General features: G+C 43.1%; 1 non-coding gene across 1 annotated transcript; it reads left to right on the forward strand.

The window, feature by feature from the left end:
* Positions 1 to 11,457: 11,457 nt before the first annotated feature.
* LOC116436109 lies at positions 11,458 to 11,528 on the forward strand. The gene has a single exon (XR_004236950.1). It is a non-coding gene; the product is annotated as a small nucleolar RNA SNORD66 (small nucleolar RNA).
* The last annotated feature ends 7,923 nt before the right edge of the window (positions 11,529 to 19,451 follow it).

Raw genomic sequence — 19,451 nt, forward strand, 5'->3', positions numbered from 1 at the left:
AAACTACTAGGGGAAAAACTTAATCTTCTTACTGTATACATCCCTATAAATCCTTCCATACTCAGTGGGGTGTTGTGTAGTTTAATGGCTTAATTAATGAATGTTTCTGAAGCACTTCTGATATCTTTGCGTGAAAGATGCTGTAGAAGCACAAACTTACAATATTTTCGTCACTCAATTAAGTTCAAGCAACATATAGGGGAGAGATTTATTTACATAACTTATTTTATAATTCTTCCAGAGCTTGCAAAAACTCAGGGAAGACATCAGCTGCTCCAGCTACCAACTGCTGACAGTCCTGGAGGTTTCTGGTAACCTGTCTCCTGTGGGAAGTGCAAGCATTTTCTCCGAGAAGTTGGTGTTTTTCAACCCTGCACAGTCTGCAGGGTGATGAAACATGTTTGGCACCAGGGCTTCCCCCTAGAGTTTGAATTCCAGGCACCAGCTGCACTAGAGAAACCCTGTGAAGACTCTGGAGTTAGGCACTATTTCTGGAAGTCCCCCTCATCAAACAAGATAAAAATAACAATAAATGTCCCAAGATTTTTGACACGGGGGAAGCAATCAGGGCCCATCATGCCTAGGTCTCACTGACACAGCTCTGGAGTAAAGGTCTACATGGAGTTATTTGCTTTCTTTTCATCCACACCCCTGATGGCTGTTAGCAGCAGTGGTTTCAGTCAGCAATTTACGTGCTTTTTGTATCCAGAGCAAACACAGAGACATTGATTTCCTCTCACATGTATTGCTTTGCTTGTGTGTTTTGCAGTTTTGAAGTCTCTAATCCTCTTCCCAGCTGAGCTGGGAATCTGGTCTGTGCCACCACCACACAGCCGATTCCAGACAGAGGTGGGCAAAAAGCCTCTATTTTGGAGAAATACCTGCCATGCAGAAAAGAAATCCTGGAGGTGAAACAGGTATTCCAACAAAATGTCACCTCAATGGGTGGTCTTGAGCGGAAAAACAAGCTCTTAGGCATTGCTGGGAGAGATACCAACATGCTGCTCCATAAATGTGGGGTGAGTCTTCATCAGGTTCCCATCTCCCCCTTGCCCAAAAGATGCTGCTGAGTTGGTGCAGAGAAGGGTGACAGGCAGGATCAAAGGTATGAAACAGCTCTCATGTGGGGATGGATTTAATAGAGGGGACTCCTCTCCCTGCAGGGCAGATAAAGTGAAGGAGGATGTGATAGAGGGGTATAAAATCATGACTGGCCTGGAAAAAATGAATAGAGAAGGAGACTCTGGCTCCTCTGATCCAAGGACTAGGGAGGTGTCAAAAAATCCAGCAAATGACATGTGGGATAGAAATAAAATGAGATATTCTGCCAATGTCCGTGCACTACAGCTTTGGAGCTTGGACCACGGGATGCTCTAGATATTTGGGGGTTTTTTGGTGGTTTCAAAATGTAACAGTGCAAAGCAATGGATGAAAGATCCTCCAGGGATTGCCAAGCACAGAGAGTTCGCTGGAGTGTCACATGGCACTGCTCCTGTCTGCTCACCTTGCTCTTGCTCACAGGTGACAGTGGGACACTGGGCAAGACTGAGCTCTGGCTTGGCACAGCACAGGTATTTTTGTGTTTCTGTTATGCGACATTAATTTGTCAAAAATGAGCAGCTTCCTGTTAGCATCTCCAGACAACAGCTCTGTTTTAACATACCAGGAGTGAGCCCAAACACTGCAGAGTGAAACCTTCTCTGTGATGGTTCTCACCCAGACATGTAATGGGCCTCTGGCACATCATCAAGCAATGTAATTTCCATATTTTCTCCTCAAGGCTCTCTGCAAAGAGGTTTAGCCACGAAACCTGAGCAAAGGCAGGACCTCAACAAATTTTTTGCTTCCTATTTCCTCACCTAAACACAAAAGCCTGTTCCTGCTTTTGATTTTGTGATTAAATCAAAGCTCATCATCATCATTGTTATGAGGGCATTACAAAATCCTTATTGATGTGCTTCCTGACTCTGCACCTTCTAAAACAACTCCCAAAACTTGGGGACACCATTCCCCTCCATGGTGGTCAGAGAGCACTACCTTCTCTCTTCGTTCAACTTTTTTGATGACAGTTCCATTTTGATGGACTTCTAAAATGTAGAACCATGGGAGGGACACATAAGGATCACTAATTCCATTTCCCTGCTCCTTGCAGGACTACCTAAAATTAACCCCATGACTAAGAGCACCATTCTGTGAATTCTGGCAGGCCTGGTGCTGTGACCACTTCCCTGGGGAGCTGTTCCAGTGACTGACCACGCTCCCAGTGAAGAACCTTGTCCTAATGTCCAAACTGAACTCACCCTGGCACAGCTTCATTCCATTTCCTTGTGTCCTATCACTGGCCATGTCACGAGTTCGCTCTGATCTTCCTCCCACCTAAGCCCATGTAAATTTGAAACATTTCCTCTGCCTTTGATCCAGGTTGCCAGCGTGAAGAATCTGGCTCTGAAGTCTGGACAGAGGATGTAGCCAAAAGAGCTGATAGAATTCCAAATCCAAAGTTATCCACAGGACTGTCTCAGACTTCTGGCTCACTAGAGACCTGATCATGTGCAGGTCCACGTGTTTCTTCAGCGTTAATGAAATTTGGAGAGATAAATGCACTGCTTTTAGCATAGGCAAAATGCAACAACTAAACAAATTAATTCAGTCTCATTTACAATACATTATTGCCACATACAATCTGTTCTCTCTCCATCACTGGCTGTATTTTCACTTTTCCATAGAACAGGCCTTTCAAACATTGCAGTACCATCACTGCCTCTAATTCAGTATTGTTTCAGGCCCCTATATCCCTGTGTACACTGGGAGAGCACAGGACTTGGATAGCAAAATAACTCTTTGAGTCTTGAAGCCGTTTTTAGTTGATCATTTTATTTGGAGATCATTTAGGGTTTCCCCTCAGCTGTGAAATTACAGCCTATACATTAGTAGTTATTTTGCCCCTCAAAACACCTTGTCACTGAATTATTTCATGCAGGAACTTTCTTATAACTTATCTCCTCCTCTGACTTTTTCACACTTAAAGGTCACTGTCCTCTGCCTCATACCACCAGCTCTCACTGTAGAAAGGGTAAGAGTCCCAACATGTGGCAGGAATTTGAGGAGGAGACAAAGCACTGCAGGAAAAAAAGCATTTTTTTTTAACAGATAATTTATGGGCTGTTAGAGAGTTCAGAAAAAGAGGTAAAATGAAGGGGAAAATAGCTTCTGGTTGGAGCCAGGCAGGACAGACATTGCCAACCAGAACTCATGGCTGCATACAGATGTGGTCCCCACCTCTCCCTTGTTCCCTGTATAGTCTTTGCTGCCACCTCCCCACTTCTGAGCAATATTATTAAAAAAACCCCATCACCTGAGTGGCAACCACTCTCCTGCCTACCCAACAGCAAGATACTCTTGTAACATCCCTTATAAATACAGCCCCCAAAATATTCAGTGGAGTATCTGTACTTGCAGCAGGAGCCCAAGGCAGGGGTGAAGCCAACATGAACTGAAGTCATCTTGAACTGAGTTCACCCCAAAACATCCACGATGGCGTTTCAAATATCTGATTCGGATTTTATTAGGATACAAACCAGAGCAGAAAGATCTCTTGGACAAAAGAAACAAGGGCTTGCTGGGTGAGACAAATGGAAGTAAAATAGGCTGGGGGTGGCTGTGGTTAATATTTGGGTTCCTGAAGGCCTTTCAGCTGCTCAGACCCCACAGCCAGGTGTGCTCAGATACACCCACACATCCTATTTCAAGGTCAACACCAACTACAGAACTCCCAGCGTCCAGATTTAGACTGGAATCCAAAACACATGAGGGACATTTTGCCTCTGATAAAAGGGGAGGGCTGGCCAGCAGATTTTGCTGTCATTTCAGTAGCAAGTGGACAGGAAAGACAAGGGCTATTCCCACAAGAGGCCAACACAGATTACACAATCCAGGTTTCCATTTGGCTGGAAATACGTTAAAGCTAAATGAATTTCCTTTGGAAAGTTTAAGTGGGACAATGCCCTGTTCTAACACACTTTTAAAGTAACGAAAGCTGTTGTAGAGGCTCTGCAAAAAGCCAGAGCACCAGGTTCTCCCAAACCAAACCATATTCCACCATGACATGTTACACAAGGAGCAGACAAGCAGGCAATGATGGAACAATGGAGAAAGAGACGGAAGGGCATTTATAGATAAACCGGGATTTGTAAATATTAAATTGAGTCTTAATGGACTTGCATTCTCTGCCAATATATTTACAAGAAAAAGGGATTAACAAGGAGTTTGGCACAAAGACTTCCATCTACAGAGCTGATATTCAGGAGGACCTGTTCTTTGAGAAAAACATTTACGTGGGTAGCCTAAAAACTACTGTGGAAAACCCATGTCTCACACAGATGATCACTTGTAAAATGTTTGCTTTTTTGCTTTCCACGATGAGCAGAGGCTGAGATCTGCACCACTCCTCTGAGGTAGATTCTGCCTCTGGAAGGACTGTTTAAATGCTGTTATTATGAAATGATACAGATGTGCTTGGCTTTGCTGTTGATTTCCAATAGGTCTATGTGAATAATTGATTTTGCTCTGTATTGCCAAAGGGGAAAATTTAAAGGAGGAAGCAGAATAATAAATAAAAACTAATTTTCTTATTTCTTCTAACTCAAAGCTACACTGTGCTTTGTTTTGGTTTTATTTTCCCATCATGCAGTGTTAGTCCACTGTAAATTCATTGGAAAAGTGAATGACTCTGCTAATAATTGTGCATTTCTTGAGGGGGAGTCACTTTGATGCACTACATCCAGTTCGTATCCAAACACTGGTTGTAGATTTTGGCTGGGGTAAAGTTACTTCTCTTCACAGTAGCCCATACAGTGCCATGCTTTGGATTTGTGACCAAAACTGGGTCACACTGGGATGTGTGGTAACACTGGGATGACTTTTAATTATTGTTGACCAGAGATCACATAGCATCATGGCTTTTCCTACTACTCCCACTGTCCCACCAGCAAGGCTGGGGGTGAGTGAGAAGCTGGAAGGGGGCACAGCTGGGACAACTGACCCCAGCTGGCCATAAAGGGATTTCCCACACCATACGATATCTTGCTCAGCAGTAAAAGCTGGGGAAGAAGGAGAAAGGGAGGAAGTTCAGGGTGATGGTGTTTGTCTTCCCAAGTCATGATCACACATGATGGAGCCCTGCTTTCCTGGGGATGGCTGAATACCTGTCTTCCAGTGGTAACTAGTGGACATGTTTCTTTTTTTGCTTTGGCTTTACCTGTTGAACTGCTTTTAATTCAACCTGTTGGAGAGGATGAAACAGGAAAACCTTGGAAATATGATTGCCTGACAAAAGATTTTGGGAATATGAAAACTACAGGCAACATCGAAATGAAAGCCACTTTTGAAATACCAGGTCTTAGTTACTGAACAACTAGAAAACAATGGTATGGCCACTGAAGATAATCCCCTCTTGATTGAACAATACCCTCTGCTTGCAGGCAGGTCCAAGGGTCAGAGCAGACCCTACTAGCTCAGCAGAAGGGGTCCAAAGAGTAGTTTTTAGAAGTTAAGATGTAACACTCTATGGTAATATAAGAACTCTTATAGGCTGTATGTAAATGCTATAGGATTTGTATCTTGTATTAGATTGGTTAGTGACAATTAGAATATTCAGTACAGAAGATGATTTATTGTATTGTAACCAGGACTTCAGACACTTCTATTCATTCTCACTTCCATTCTCTCTTCTATTCATTCTCTATTCCTCTCTTCCACTTCTACTCTTACTTCCATTCTTGCTCTTACACCCTCTCTCTCTCTCTCTCACCTGCTTACTCTCTTGGGCCTGCTCAGAGCTGAGTCAGGCAGCTCTGAGCAGTGCCCCTACACCCACGCCTTTACAATAAACCGACTGTGTCCCAAGACCTGCCTATAGAGATCTCTCCATCCGTCTCCGTCCCGACCGAACCCACCCAGAAACCTACATCAACCCATGGGTTTCTTCACTTTTACCTGTCGGAGTCTCTCCCCTATCCCACTGTGAGTGAGGAATTGTGTGGGGCTGAGCTGCCCACTGGGGTTGAACCATGACATTGGGAACTGTCATTTCTCCCACAGCACTTCTGGTTCTCCACACCTCTGAAATAATTTGCCCATTACAAGCCACCTGAGCACAGTCAATATCTCAGGTTGCTGTAGCAACTTCATTAATTTCAAGCTGAATTAAGCTGATTATGTCCCAGGATAGCATCCACCTTAGCCCACATTCCCACTGCCTGGCACAACTGTGACCTTCAAGCAAATTGTTGTTCTTCTCAGTGGGAGCAGAAGCAGCCACCCACGAGCCTCACAAGATGAGAGTTTCTTATCTTCATGACAATATATTACAGAAAAGTTCAGTCTTGACTCCTTCCCTGCGCCATCTGAACCATCAGCATTACTGAACTATCTAGAAGCATGAAATGCTCATGCATCACAGCGGATTTGGCCTTTCTATACCATTTTTATTCATTCCTGTCCTTCATCTCTACCTGACAGATTCTGTCCATCCCAGGTAGGACTCTGCAGCACAAACACCTCCTGTGCAAGAACAATGTTGGGTATTTTCTGTTGTAGTGCTAGGTTTAGTTTTGCAGGCTGCAGCTTTCCCTGGGAGCTCGGCGGGGCTGCTTAGGGCAGGGCAGTCTTTCTGTCCTCCCGTAGTCCATTTCAGATGGCTCCACATTCTTTCTCCAGCAGCTATCAGCTCTACAACACAGTGACAGCAAAGGAGGCGAGAAGGGTCTCTCCATAAGTGTTTCAGAGGACCTTTAATGGTTACTATTACCGCAGGCCTGGTTCCTACGGTATATCACCGTGTCCCGCAGCCATAGGGAGGAGGAGGAGGAGAAGATCCAGCAGGCAGGAATTGTGCAGCAAGATTGATTTATTTAATTATTTTACAAACTCTTTTATAGACTTTTTTCTTCATAGTCTAATTGGACAAAGGACCAGCCACCCCTTGGGGGTGATTGGCCAAACTCCTAAAACATCCATTATCAAAATATTTTTCTACTGTACCATAAACAAGACTTTCCAAGGTTGCAGGTGGCTTGGTTGTTTACATTCCCTGCTACCTCTTCTGTGAGAGAGAAAAGTCTCTCACGGACTTAGAAAAATAACAAGAAGATCCTCACTAACAGCATTTTTGTACCTACAGGTTACGTCTTGTCCCAGCCACCCCCAGAGACAGAGAGACCTCGTGATCCGGACACAGGGGGGTTTTGTCAGATCACATGGGCAGAGTTGGGGTACAGGAACCAATAGGGAGAACCCAAGGGTGTGGCCAGGGCTGGGGCTAGGGAAAGCAGGGGAGGGGAACAATAGGCGATAGGAAAAGCGATGGGTAAACAAATCACCACAACTTTCTTTATTTTTTTCTCACCCAAAGTCAATTTTTATTCTGCTCGCAAAGTCAAATTAACAATCTCAAACCAAATTTTAACAAGTTGAAGCCAACTACTTTGCAGTAAGAATTGCTGGTTTAAGTGTAGAAGCCTGGGGGGCAAGGAGTGAATGCACTGCCATGTCTCAAACTCTGAAAGCGGAGAAGGGGCCTCTGTGGAGATAAGAGAGCATTTCCCCTGGGACCAACTTCCCTTTGCTGGTCCATGGACACAGAACAGCACAAGCACAGGAAAGGGATCAAGGAGTGGGAAAGACAAGTAGAGGGACATTAAGGCCATCAAAGACCCTCAAAGCCCTCTAACTCATTTCCAGAAGGATCTAGGGGAATGGACTTCATTTACATTTGCGTTTGCATTTGCATTTGCATTTGCATGAGAAGTGAGAAACCTAATCCCAGAGCAGGGAAAACTTACCTGTGAAAAGGTACCCCCACGGAACCTGGGCAGCATCCCCAGGGCCCTGAACACCCTGTTGGCTGCATCAGCGCTGGAACCAGGACTTGTGATCTCCTTTCCTCTCCTATCTGATTTCCCTTTCTCTTCTACCATCTTTACTTTTTTACTTGTGTTCATCTTATAATTAGAGGGTAGGGGCAAAACTTACCAATTTCCATGCTGAGTGTGTAGTTTGCCAATAAAACTCTGTGAGCTTTGTTTTGGGACCATTTTGGCTTTTGCGATTCTTTTTCCACCACAAACATCTGCCAGTCTTGGATTTTCCCTTCCACACAGGAGTAGGACACAAGAGTAAGGAGAACCTTACTAAATATTGCAGATATTTAGGTAGTTCATTAAGCCCTAGATGAGCACACCTGGAATGTGTTCAGTGAACGGATCACTGCTTTGTCCATCCACATTTACCAAGGCAAGGTTCATTAAATAATTCACTCATTTTTGTGGATATGTGCTTTTTAAGAAACCTCTCAAACTGCAGTTTCAAAAATACCACATATCAGTTTGTTCTGTTATATTAAGACATCATCGCCATTACGCTGGTGCTGTGTTTGGCTGCTGCTGTTATTAAGTCCTCTGATGTTTGTGCAAGAAGAATAATCACTGCACTTCAGATTATTTAACACCTAAGTGAAATGGAGCTTGTTCATCCCACGGAGTTGCTAGGCAGCCATGGCAGAGCAGAAAGCAAGGACAAATAAACAGCCCAAGGAACAGGAGCTGCAGCAGGATAGACCCTACTCCTACAAGCATGTGCAAGCCACACGATTTGTGAGTGGAAAATTATATAATTAGGTGAGGAATAAGGCAAACTGCTTATGAAGCTGTTCTGAAACTTTTCAGCATTTTTTTCCCTTTCAGAAATTTCAGATGGGAACAAGTCAGCACCCAGGTTCCCTCCCACTCTCCCCTGTGGAGCAGACACGCAAGGGATTGTCTCCTTTTCTATGATAGGACACTCTCCAGAAGAAAAATTCAGCCTGGGAATTTCAGAAACTTCAGAGCAGTTCAGGTTTTTCATTTTACAAAGAGCAACATACTGGTAATTATCATTTAAATGGGAAAAAAAAAAGTTAAATATTTCACACTGGCATAAGTTTTCCAGAGGCTCAAGAGGAGACTGTCTCCACTGTCAGAAGAAATCTGGGCTTATCAATATGCCAGCCTGATATTCTGACACCTGGTTATTTTGCAAAACTGACCATAAAAGTCCTGATTCCACTCCAAAAATTACCAGTTGCTAAGACAACCTTCCACAGCACCCTGTGACACACTTCATGTTGATGCACGTGCAACAAGGTAGAGGTTATAGTGATGAAGGAATGGGGATCATGGAGAAAGGTGCATCACTCTCCTGGGAAGAGGAGAATTTCCCTGCTGGGAAATTGGCACTGTGCCCTCTGGGTCTGGCTTGTGAACATCCTTTGGTGGAGCACTGTGGGCTTTATGAAGCTGGATATATCCAGAGCTGTTCTTCAGCTGCACAGTGACTATAATAAAGTTCAAAAAGAGATGTATGTCAGAAAATGTAGCAACCAGTCACTTTGTATTTTTTTGCTTTCAAATGCAAAATAGCTGTTTTGAGTTGAGTCTGACAAGACTGGAATTTTGTCACAAATTTACAAGTTCTTGACTTGGAAAGAATAGTTCATATTTATTAAAAAATCTTTAAGAAACTTAGTTTTCTGGATATAAACAACATTCATGAACCACCTTAACAACATGTCATTTTGTTCTGGAGCATCTGCACGAAGTGCAATTTTCATCTATTTGAAGATGAAAGAACACATTTATTAAAACAAACTAAAAAATGGTTGAGTAATTATGTTTGAAGTGGGGGTGGGAAAAAGGTATGTAAAGACATTCCAGGTTTCACATGCAGCTGGTGGGTTTGTTTGTCCAAGTGAGAATGTCTGAGTCTGGTAGGGGCATCAACTGGTACAGCCAGCAAGGAGCAAAATACTTTATGGTCTCCATGGTCTGGCTCCAACCAGGGCAGAAAAACAGTGCTAGAGGTGCCTCTGTCTCTATAGTGACCTCAGTGGTAGTTTAGGGTGAGCAGCATTTCTGCAGGTGCCTGCATGGTAGACTCCTTAATTGAAATGAGATGAATCCCCTCCAAAAGGTGTTTGCAGGAGGCAGAGAGGCTGCACTGCTCTGGGATCAGCTTTTAAAGGGAATGGTTGGAAGATGAGCTCTGTCACTGCACCAGGGCTTTCTGCCTGCTGTATGATCCTTATGGAGCTGCCTTATGCATCAGATATTTGGGAGATCTGAGCCTACCCAGCTCTGCCATATAAGGGATTTCACGGAGCGTGTCTCCATCGTGCCTGTGGGGTATTATCTGTATAACCCCTTTGGGCTGGATTATCTCCTTTACTGAAATCTGTTCCATATAAGGGGCTGGGAAAGGGCTGTGCTTCTCCATCTGCTCGTGCCTTGGAGTGGCGAAAGGACTGTGTGCCTGCAAGGACTTGGCTGCAGCCCCAAACCTCCCCATGCCGAGAGGGCTGGAGCAGTTGGCGTGGGAGCTTGTTCTCTCTGTGATTTGCCACCCTCCAGACCTTCCCCATGAAAGTTCTTCGCTAGCTGGGTAGTTTGGTTAGATAAAGGTCTTTAGTGCCAGGTAGGTGATGCCCAAATGCTGATGCAGGGTATGGAATCAGCTCTCAAACATGTCATCCCTGGGAGAAATCAACACCCAAACCTTGTGCCAGCATCCAGGAAAGTGTGGTTGGTTTTGTAGCCATGGAACAGCTACAATTCATTTTATTTGCAGCAAATGCACTGTCTAATCTCCTTTGTAAGTACTAAGATCCAGTAGCTGTAGGTAAGATTGATGTACCACAGCAAAGGAGAGACTATGAGAAGCAAAAGTGTTTTCCACCCATTCCTGGGATGCATAATAATACGTTCATGGCACAAAACAACCCATGGTCAAATCAACTTTCGCATCCCCCCGTGAGTATGTGGCTTGTTTTGTATATGAGTGATTCTTTATAGAATTTTACTCCCATAAAAGCTTTTCTTTCCTCATTTTGTACATGTGCCAAATGGCAAGGAAAGCCAGAGGCAATTAAAATAAATATGGCTTGAATTACAGGCCTGTTCCCACAAGACCATGTGGTAAGTAAACAGGTTAAGATGTGCAACAAGGAAAAGTAGATGCTGTAGAGAGGCCACTTTCTCAGAATTGGCATTGGCCCTGGCTTTCTTGTGCTCACCCCTCTCCTTGTGAGCCAGGGTGTCTCCAGTACCATTCCATGCAAAGCGGATGAAAAGGGCTGCACCTCCCTTCAGTGCCTGGACCCCACAATCCTGCAGTGTGGAGTCATGTCTGCTAAAAGGCCAAGTTTTACCTCGCCAGCCCAAATTCCAGCACCTAATTCTAAAATGTTTTTTTCTGTGGGTGAAAGCAAGTAAAGAGCTTCATGCTCCCAAAGCAAAGAGAGTAAGAACATCAAAATACTGAAGGATGGGGGGAAATGAAAAAAGGTTCTCTGTCTTAGACCTCTGCTGTCACATCAGATCAGGGAAGGCAGAAAAGGTCAGAATATTTATTATTTCAGTAGTGCATTTCCTCTGGTGAACTCTTGTTAGTGCCACCTTCTTCACTGTGATAAGATAAAAGGATTGGGATTTGGGGAAATACTGTACCCTTCACTAGCACTGAGGATGGCATGGTCCAAGTGCAAGCTCAGTCACATTCAAAGGGACACCTTCAAGGTGTATTGTAGATACAAAAATGCTGCTAGCAAGGATTTTCTTGCTATTTTCTAAGCCCTTGAGAGACTTTTCTCTGTCACAGAAGAGGTAGCAGAGTTCTGTAAACAACCAAACACCTGCAACCTTGAAAAGTCTTGTTTCTAGTACAGTAGAAAAATATTTTGACAATGGATGTTTTAGGATTTTAGCCAATCCACCCAGAGGGTGGCTGATCCTTTGTCCAATTAGACTATGAAGAAAAAAGTCTATAAAAGAGTTTGTAAAATAATTAAATAAATCAATCTTGCTGCACAATTCCTGCCTGCTGGCTCTTCTCTCCTCCTCCCTACGGCTGTGGGACATGGTGTTATACCCTAGGGTTGTGGTAATAGTGTACCAAATCTTTCCATTCGTTTTGACACAAATTTGAGAAGGAAATTGAAGAAATGCGGTATGCAGAGTGATCCCAATGCAAGTGCTGATCAGGAAAGTATTAATGTGTGTGGTCTGGTCTCTAGAGTAGGGCATGAGGCTCCCTCAAAAGGTCAAGGAGAGAGAAATCATCTGGACATCACTGTGGTGCCTCTCTATCTTATGACAAATTTCTGTTCCACACAATCTCAGTTCTTTACACTGTGGTGACTAATATGTTAAACCTCATACTCAGCCCTTTTCCATGAAGTTCTGGGCTAATCTATGCTTTTGCATTACATTTCTGGTAACTGGGATGAACATGGGCAGATCTTGACACCACCATAGGTTTGAGTCCCAGGGACACAATTAATCACCAGGGAAAATGATGCCCCAGCAGAAAGCTTGAAACAAAGTCACACTTCAGTATCTTTAGATTGTTTGATGTCCTCAAAAGCTGGGGCTTGGTCCACATCCCTTATGCTGATTGCTCTGGCATAAAACTGTTTGAATGGATAACTGGTAATTCCCTTTTTTTCTTTTTGATGGTGGCAACACGATTTTGAAAACTAGGAAAAAATGGTGCCTTTGCAATGGTGTCTGCACTTCCTTGAGCTGGGGGAGATTAGAAGAAAGAGAAATCTTTCTCGTTTCACTGTCAAAGAAAATTAACCAGAGAGCCTAATTTGAAAATTCCATCTACAATGATGCTATTTTAACAACTCTTGCCATTTTTCCTTAAGAAAATGCTTATTAGAATTTTGCCTTCATTGTCATATCTCCGTGTTCCATAGAGGAATGAGTTTCTGGGTAGGACATGTTGAGAAACCTGCTGCAAGGCAGAGGGGAGAGGTAGCAGGAGGAACAAGGTGACTTTTTTGGTTTTCTCTGCATTTTACACTGCAGAAAAGAACATCCCAGACTTTAATCACAACCTTCACATTGGGTCAAAGTGAAAAAGTGACCTTATAAACAGGACAACTTGCGGTTGCAAGGCCTCAGGTCAGGGCTTTTTACCTTTTATGTTTCCATTGCACTCCCACTTAACACTCTTCCTTCTGCGGGTGAACCTTCCATGCACACTTTTGATCCGGTATTTGCTGGTGTCAAACACCTGCAAAGCAAGATCTGCCAAAGCTGGTGCAGGTGACACACTGCAAAGATCCAGCTGAATTCTTCAGTCTTGTGACCAGTGACAGGACTCGAGGGAATGACACAAAGCTGAGTCAGGGAGGTTTAGGTTAAATATCAAGAAAAAGTTTTTCACCCAGAGGGTGATTGGGAACTGGAACCCAGGGCAGTGGTCACAGCACCAAGCCTGGCAGAGTTCAAGAAGAATTTGGACAACGCTCTCAGGGACATAGTGGGATTTTTGGGGTGTCCTGTGCAGGGCCAGGAGCTGGACTCCATGATCCTGATGGATCCCTTCCAACTCAGCATATTCTGGGAACAGAGAAGGAAAGAGGGAACATGTGAGTATCTGAGTTAGAGCTGTTTCAAATCTTAGCACAGACCACAAATTTGGACAGCTAGGAAGGGGTGAATGGGGTCAAAAAACAGTGAGAGCTATAGCTTAAATAGACAAATAAATGTAACAGCACTACTGACCTGGTTTTCCTTGCCAGATCTCATTGCTCATTGGGAACAGTCAGTAATGTTAAGTATTTATGATACATACATCAATTTATGAGCCTTTCTCTGCCCGTGCTGCTGTGCCAGAGATGTTTAAAACTTTTGCTTACAGGGGAAATTTGTCCTAAAAGGGAATTTGTGAGCTGGTCAACAGATGCTTTAGGTCTGACCCCCCATAAATTGGTTGCAGTATTATTGGGGGTATAAACAGCAATAATGCAATTTCTCTTAACCCAGTGCAAAAAATAGTGCAATATTTTTCTGGCCTAAGAGGTCAGACTGTCCTCACCTGGTTCCCTGCTTTGGCAAAATGGTCTGGCTTAGCCCTGTACCAAACATGGGTGATGGATCAAGTTGTTCCAGGCTGCTCTTTAGGGACCCATCTCGTCTCAACACTGTCCCTACACACTCTTCTTCCAGTCCAGCAAGAGGAAAGGAATAATCCCCCAGGAGCACAGGTCTGTCCAAGGCATAAACAGTGTGAACTTGTTGTCGATACAGCCCTGTATGATCTGGGGGGGAAAAAACTTTTGCACATGGCAAATCCTGTTCCTGTGATTAATGCTCTTATTTTACCATATTTGCCCTTTTTAATGATTATTTTATACTGAGCCCTACAGTTCTCTTATAATCAGTCTCTAGGTCAGTTGTGGGTCATGTGTGGGTGAACACAGATTGCCCCAAGCATCAGCCATGCCTCCTACAACAGGGGCAAAACTGGGGAGGATGGGCACCAACGAGAATTGTCATTATCATGACTGAATGAGCAGGAACAACCCTCTGAAGAAGGTGGAAAACATTGATTTTTACCTGATTTATTGCTATTTATGCACATGCTTATCCTGTCTCCCGGAAATGGATACCAAGGCTTCAGCTGATCTACTCATGTGAGTTAAGTACTTCAGAATGTGCAGGCTTTGGGCCTAAATCCATGAGAGAAAGCATCTTGCTGCATGCCTTGAATTTATCTAGACCAGAAACCTTTATTTCAGCTTGAAACTTCGCAGACCCTCTGCCTGTGCTTTCATAAGAGGATGACCTTAAGCCCCCGACATATTCTGCTGAAATGTGATTTAAAGTTCTGGCAGAAAGGCAAAACTACTTCTTTTTTTTTTTTTCCCTCAAGAAAATCACAATAAACAAACATAAGCTCCTGCCTTTCTCTGGCTCTTTACTTCTGCTAGTAAATGGATTCCTTGGTCAGACAGGTAAGACACAATTGAATTTGTGAGCCTAATGCATATCAGTTCATGCACCCTAGATTAGCTCCCAAAACTGCACATCGCACCATCTGTCGTGAATAGGTGGAGGGCAAATGGCAAAAGAAAATCTGCCTTGCCACACAGAAGAAAATCATTAGCACTGGAAAGGGTGCTGTTACCTGAAAAAAAAGGCAACACGTGCCTCAGGGAATGAGAGCTCATTAGAGTGCTTGTCTCTGTTTCCTTTATTGTTAACCTTCATGGGTAAACATAAGCCCAAATGTTCATTTAAAGGATTTTAATGCTCAGTCACACATAACTTTCAAGCACTTCCTGGATGTCTGTTCTTGCCACAAGCTGGTTTTTCTCCTTCACAGCATTTGGGCTTTCCCTCCATATTGCTCCATATCTCAGCCTGTGGAACTCTGTAACAGCCTCTCTATGAAAATGCTTCATTTTCTCAGTCCACCCCCTCACAAAGCATCATCAGAAGCCATCAGCTTCCTCCCAGAGCTGCTCCTCATCGTGGTGCAGTGCAAGGAACAGGCCAGGCTTTGCCAAGCAGGTTTCAAAACAATCTGTACAACCAAGGGTCCAAATTACATCGGTCAGGCATTTGTTAAACATCACCACATTCCCCAGTATTTCCCCTAATTCCAGGCTGACTCAAACACTTGTGTGAATGGGCTGTGCCTTCAGTGAGGTTTGGACTGCGGTCCTTCCATACGATACAGGGGTGCCGCCATGCCAAAATCCCCATTTTATTTCCACTCATCAGCCTAGAGGAGCATCCCCTTTTCATTTAAATGATTCAATTACAAACTTCTCCAGTGCTCGCTCTGTAATGAGTTCCTTGATCAGAAATACTTGAGACGTTGCTAGTCCTGGGTATAATTGAATCTTTGTTCTGTGACTTGAACCTGCTATCAATACTTATTGAAGAACTGAACACACACTTGTCCACTGAGTGCTTAGAACTGACTCAGGTTATTATGTTGTGGTTGATTTACAACAAAACTGTCTGAATTATGAACTGCGTGAGGAAGAGCTAATTGAATTTGAAACATTGTGGCTGATGGTACTTCAGACTGTGATTAATACCAAGTCAGAAGTCTTCCCCAGGGATGTTGGCATCAAGAGATGTTCAACAGGTCCACAGGCAAGTTTTATAGTGGGACGAGACTTTTATTGGCAAAATGGGATTTATCCTTTTAGAGGTGGATAATCCACAAGTTAAACCTGTATGAGCTGCAAAAAATCACAATAGGAAAATTGTTGAATGGCTAGAGAGCTAAGAAAAACAATAAAATCCTGCATCAGACTCATTTTCTTCCATTACATTTTAGCTCTCAAATTCTGGGCACAGTTTTAACCAGGTGCCTACCAGCAGCCCAGACTTGAATATTTAGATGCCAGGAGCAAGTTTGCTGCTATTGCTACTGCTCAGCAAACACTAAACTCTCAAAGAACATTAATTGAACCTAATAAATAGTTGGTGGAGAGGGATAAGTTCCTCCAGAGTCTGATTCATCCCACTTATCTGAGATATCTAATTTAAGAGGGGATGAATTGTTCTTTGTGAGGCACCCATGTCTCATCAGAGACTGCAAATGGACCTTTTTGCACCTAACCTTGAGAGAAGTTATATTAAAGGAAATACTGCCTGGAATGACCAACTGAGACAGGAGATAACCTCTTGTTCAGTTTGTGTGACCAGTCTTTGCTCCTGTTTTTCCTGCTGCACACATATATCTTCCTCCCAGTGATAAGACCTGGGTGTATATCGTCTGGTCCAGCAATGCAGAGAATAGGAAAAATACAGAGGCACATGAGATGCAAGATTAATAACCTTCAACTTCAGGCATTTGCCATTCAGGATCCTGCACCTCATCAGGCTTAGCTCTTGCTGCAGTCAGTGTGCAGAGAAACACTCATTTCAGGGACATGATTCATCTGACCAGCTTTAGAGGACAAGGTGGATGCACACTTCCAACTGCCAAACTCCATGGTCTATAAGAAAAACAAATAAATAACTCATAAATGGGTGTTTTCAGCAGTTTAAGATGTTCAATCGTGAGAAACAATTTTATAGTCATTGCAACTGGTGACTGGGATAGACCCAAATCACTGGCCAGAGCAGGAAAGCTTTGGGTGGCTGCTCCTTGAACAAGAGAGCTATTGATAGGTCCAGGATGAGGAATCATAACTGTTTGAGTTAGAGTAATGCACTTGATGTCACATATTTATTTTTAAGGTCCTTCTGAAAACATCTTCATGAGGTTGCTTCCCTCAGCACACTTTAGTCCCTCCTCAAACAGGTGATAGGTGAGATACTTTCTTTCACTCGTTTATTTTGTGTCTGTTACTCTAAAAACAAGACAGCTTTTAGGGGAAGGGAGGCTTTTGCTCTGATTCTGGCTCCCAGAAGTCCTACACTCAGGAAAGATAAATTTTCAAGGTTTCTTTCAGCTCTGTTTTTTTATGAATAGCTGATTTCTACTTTCTATCAAAAGGCACATTTGTCATTGACTTATTGCACACAGTTGTCAAGTTTACAAGGTCTGTTCCTACTGTTTTTGGTGTTAGGAAAAATAGTTCCTAACTCCAGAAGAGTCATTGTTGTTTGTGGGCAGCTTTAAAGGATGTGTTTGTATTTCTTGCTGAATTAAAAGCTGCAGACATGGAAGCACAGCAAAATTTGAGTCCTTAACCAATCTTACTTCTGCAAATACATAAACCAGAGGTTCTTGTGATTTCTTAGCTGACATATATTCACTTCAGTGGAGTTAAAGGGATTTCCTGGGTGGATAAGGATTTAAGCCATTAACCCTGGTCATTCCCTCCTCCCAGCTTTCCAAAGTATCAGTTGTCCTCAGTGCCTGTCTCCTTGAACCCCTCTGTGTGGCACCCTCTTCACCTCTGATCAGCTTTTCCAGCTAGACATTTTGGTGACTCTTACTGCAATACTTGTGTAGATGGCAAAATATATAATAAATATTTTATTCTCCAAGAACCCCATCATGAGAGCATTGTCATGTGCCTGGGGAGGGGTTTGCCATGCAGTGTTTCTGCCTTGCCTGGCTGTTAAAAACAAATTCTGAGCTTGCTGTACATGGGACGACAGATGCCTTTTCTTTTCAAATAACACTATTACATTCCTGACTCAGGGTCCCCTTCGACTGTGAACTGATGCAGAGGAATGTGCCCATGTCTGCAGCCTCCATTACCATCAAAAGAGAAATTTCTCTCACTCTATTATTAATCAGATTGTGATATTGGCATGAAAATTTGGTGATGGATTAACGTTAACCATTTTATGTGGGATCCCACCAGTGAATAGAAAAAAGTTCAGAATGAGAAACAAGTTCAGGACACAGGAATTTTGTGTCTGCTGCAAGAAAGCAAATATAGAAGAGTACATCCAGGTGAGGGGGAAAAGTGAGAATAAAGACAAGGGAGAATTAAAAAGGCAAGAAAATGCAGTATTCTCAAATGGATTAACACTGGAACATTGAGCTCATGCCTCATCACAAATTTTCTGGTGAAGGTCACATTCTCCCACTGCTACAAACCACTGGCCAAAGTGGTGATCATTGTCTGCATTGTGGGATGAAGAAACCTTCCTTTAGCTTTGCCTACAGGATGTTAAATATAAAATCTGATCTTTCTCCACAGTCTCATTTGATGCTTCTTGACCAGACAATGATAGAAATAGTTTTCATTAATTTCCTAGACTAAACCACATCTATACTCTTTGGGTATTCCTGCAAATTCAGCCTCCCCCTCTCCCTCCAGGTTTCAAGTTCCTGTCTAAATGAACTGCACAAATGGAGTTTTCTCTCTGCCCGTGAGCATCTGAGCCAGGCTTTGCAATAAGGCTGACAGGAGAGTAGACCTCTATTAAGAGAGGTGGCAGCAAAGAACAACAGAGTGATTAAATGCAAAATTGAAATCATAATGGAAATTGGGGCACTGAAAAGAAATTTTAATTAAGTAAGCAACTGCAAATCAAACAAATGTATTCATTATTTAATCAACTAGTGAGTGCAGAAATCTCAACTAATCAGGAAAGTCTCGGGGAGCAGATAAAGAAACAAATCAAGAAACCAATTTAAAAGCCATAAGAAAATAGCACGCATCCTCCCTACAAAAGACTGTTTGTCTGAGAAACAGAAGTGAAGCTTCTTTTTTTTCCCCAAACATCATATTTCTTATCTTTGTAAGGCTCTATTTTTTCTTTTTTTTTTTTTTTTTTTTTTTTTTTGCTGGATTTGAGATGCTATTTTCTTGCATAGTTGCTTTTAATCTGTTCCGTCACAGAAAGATTGACTGTAAAGTGATGTATTTCTTCGCCTACTTCCACCCATTTTTCACCTGCTGCACAGACCCCTTGAGGTATCACAATAAATGAGTTTTTACAAAGGTAGATAAAACACTGGGTGCCCCGAGCTACTGCTCAGCTCCATGTAAGAAGTGGGATGTTGGCAGTGCAGAGCACACAGGAGAGGTGGCTGGGCTGTTTCACACACATGAGCAGGGCCAGCAGAGGAATATGATGATTTATTAACCAGAGCTTTGCCAAAAATCTGCCAACTTGGCCCTGCTTAAGGGAAAGAAGGGA

This window comes from Corvus moneduloides, chromosome 1, assembly GCF_009650955.1.
Source record: "Corvus moneduloides isolate bCorMon1 chromosome 1, bCorMon1.pri, whole genome shotgun sequence".
Taxonomy (NCBI): domain Eukaryota; kingdom Metazoa; phylum Chordata; class Aves; order Passeriformes; family Corvidae; genus Corvus; species Corvus moneduloides.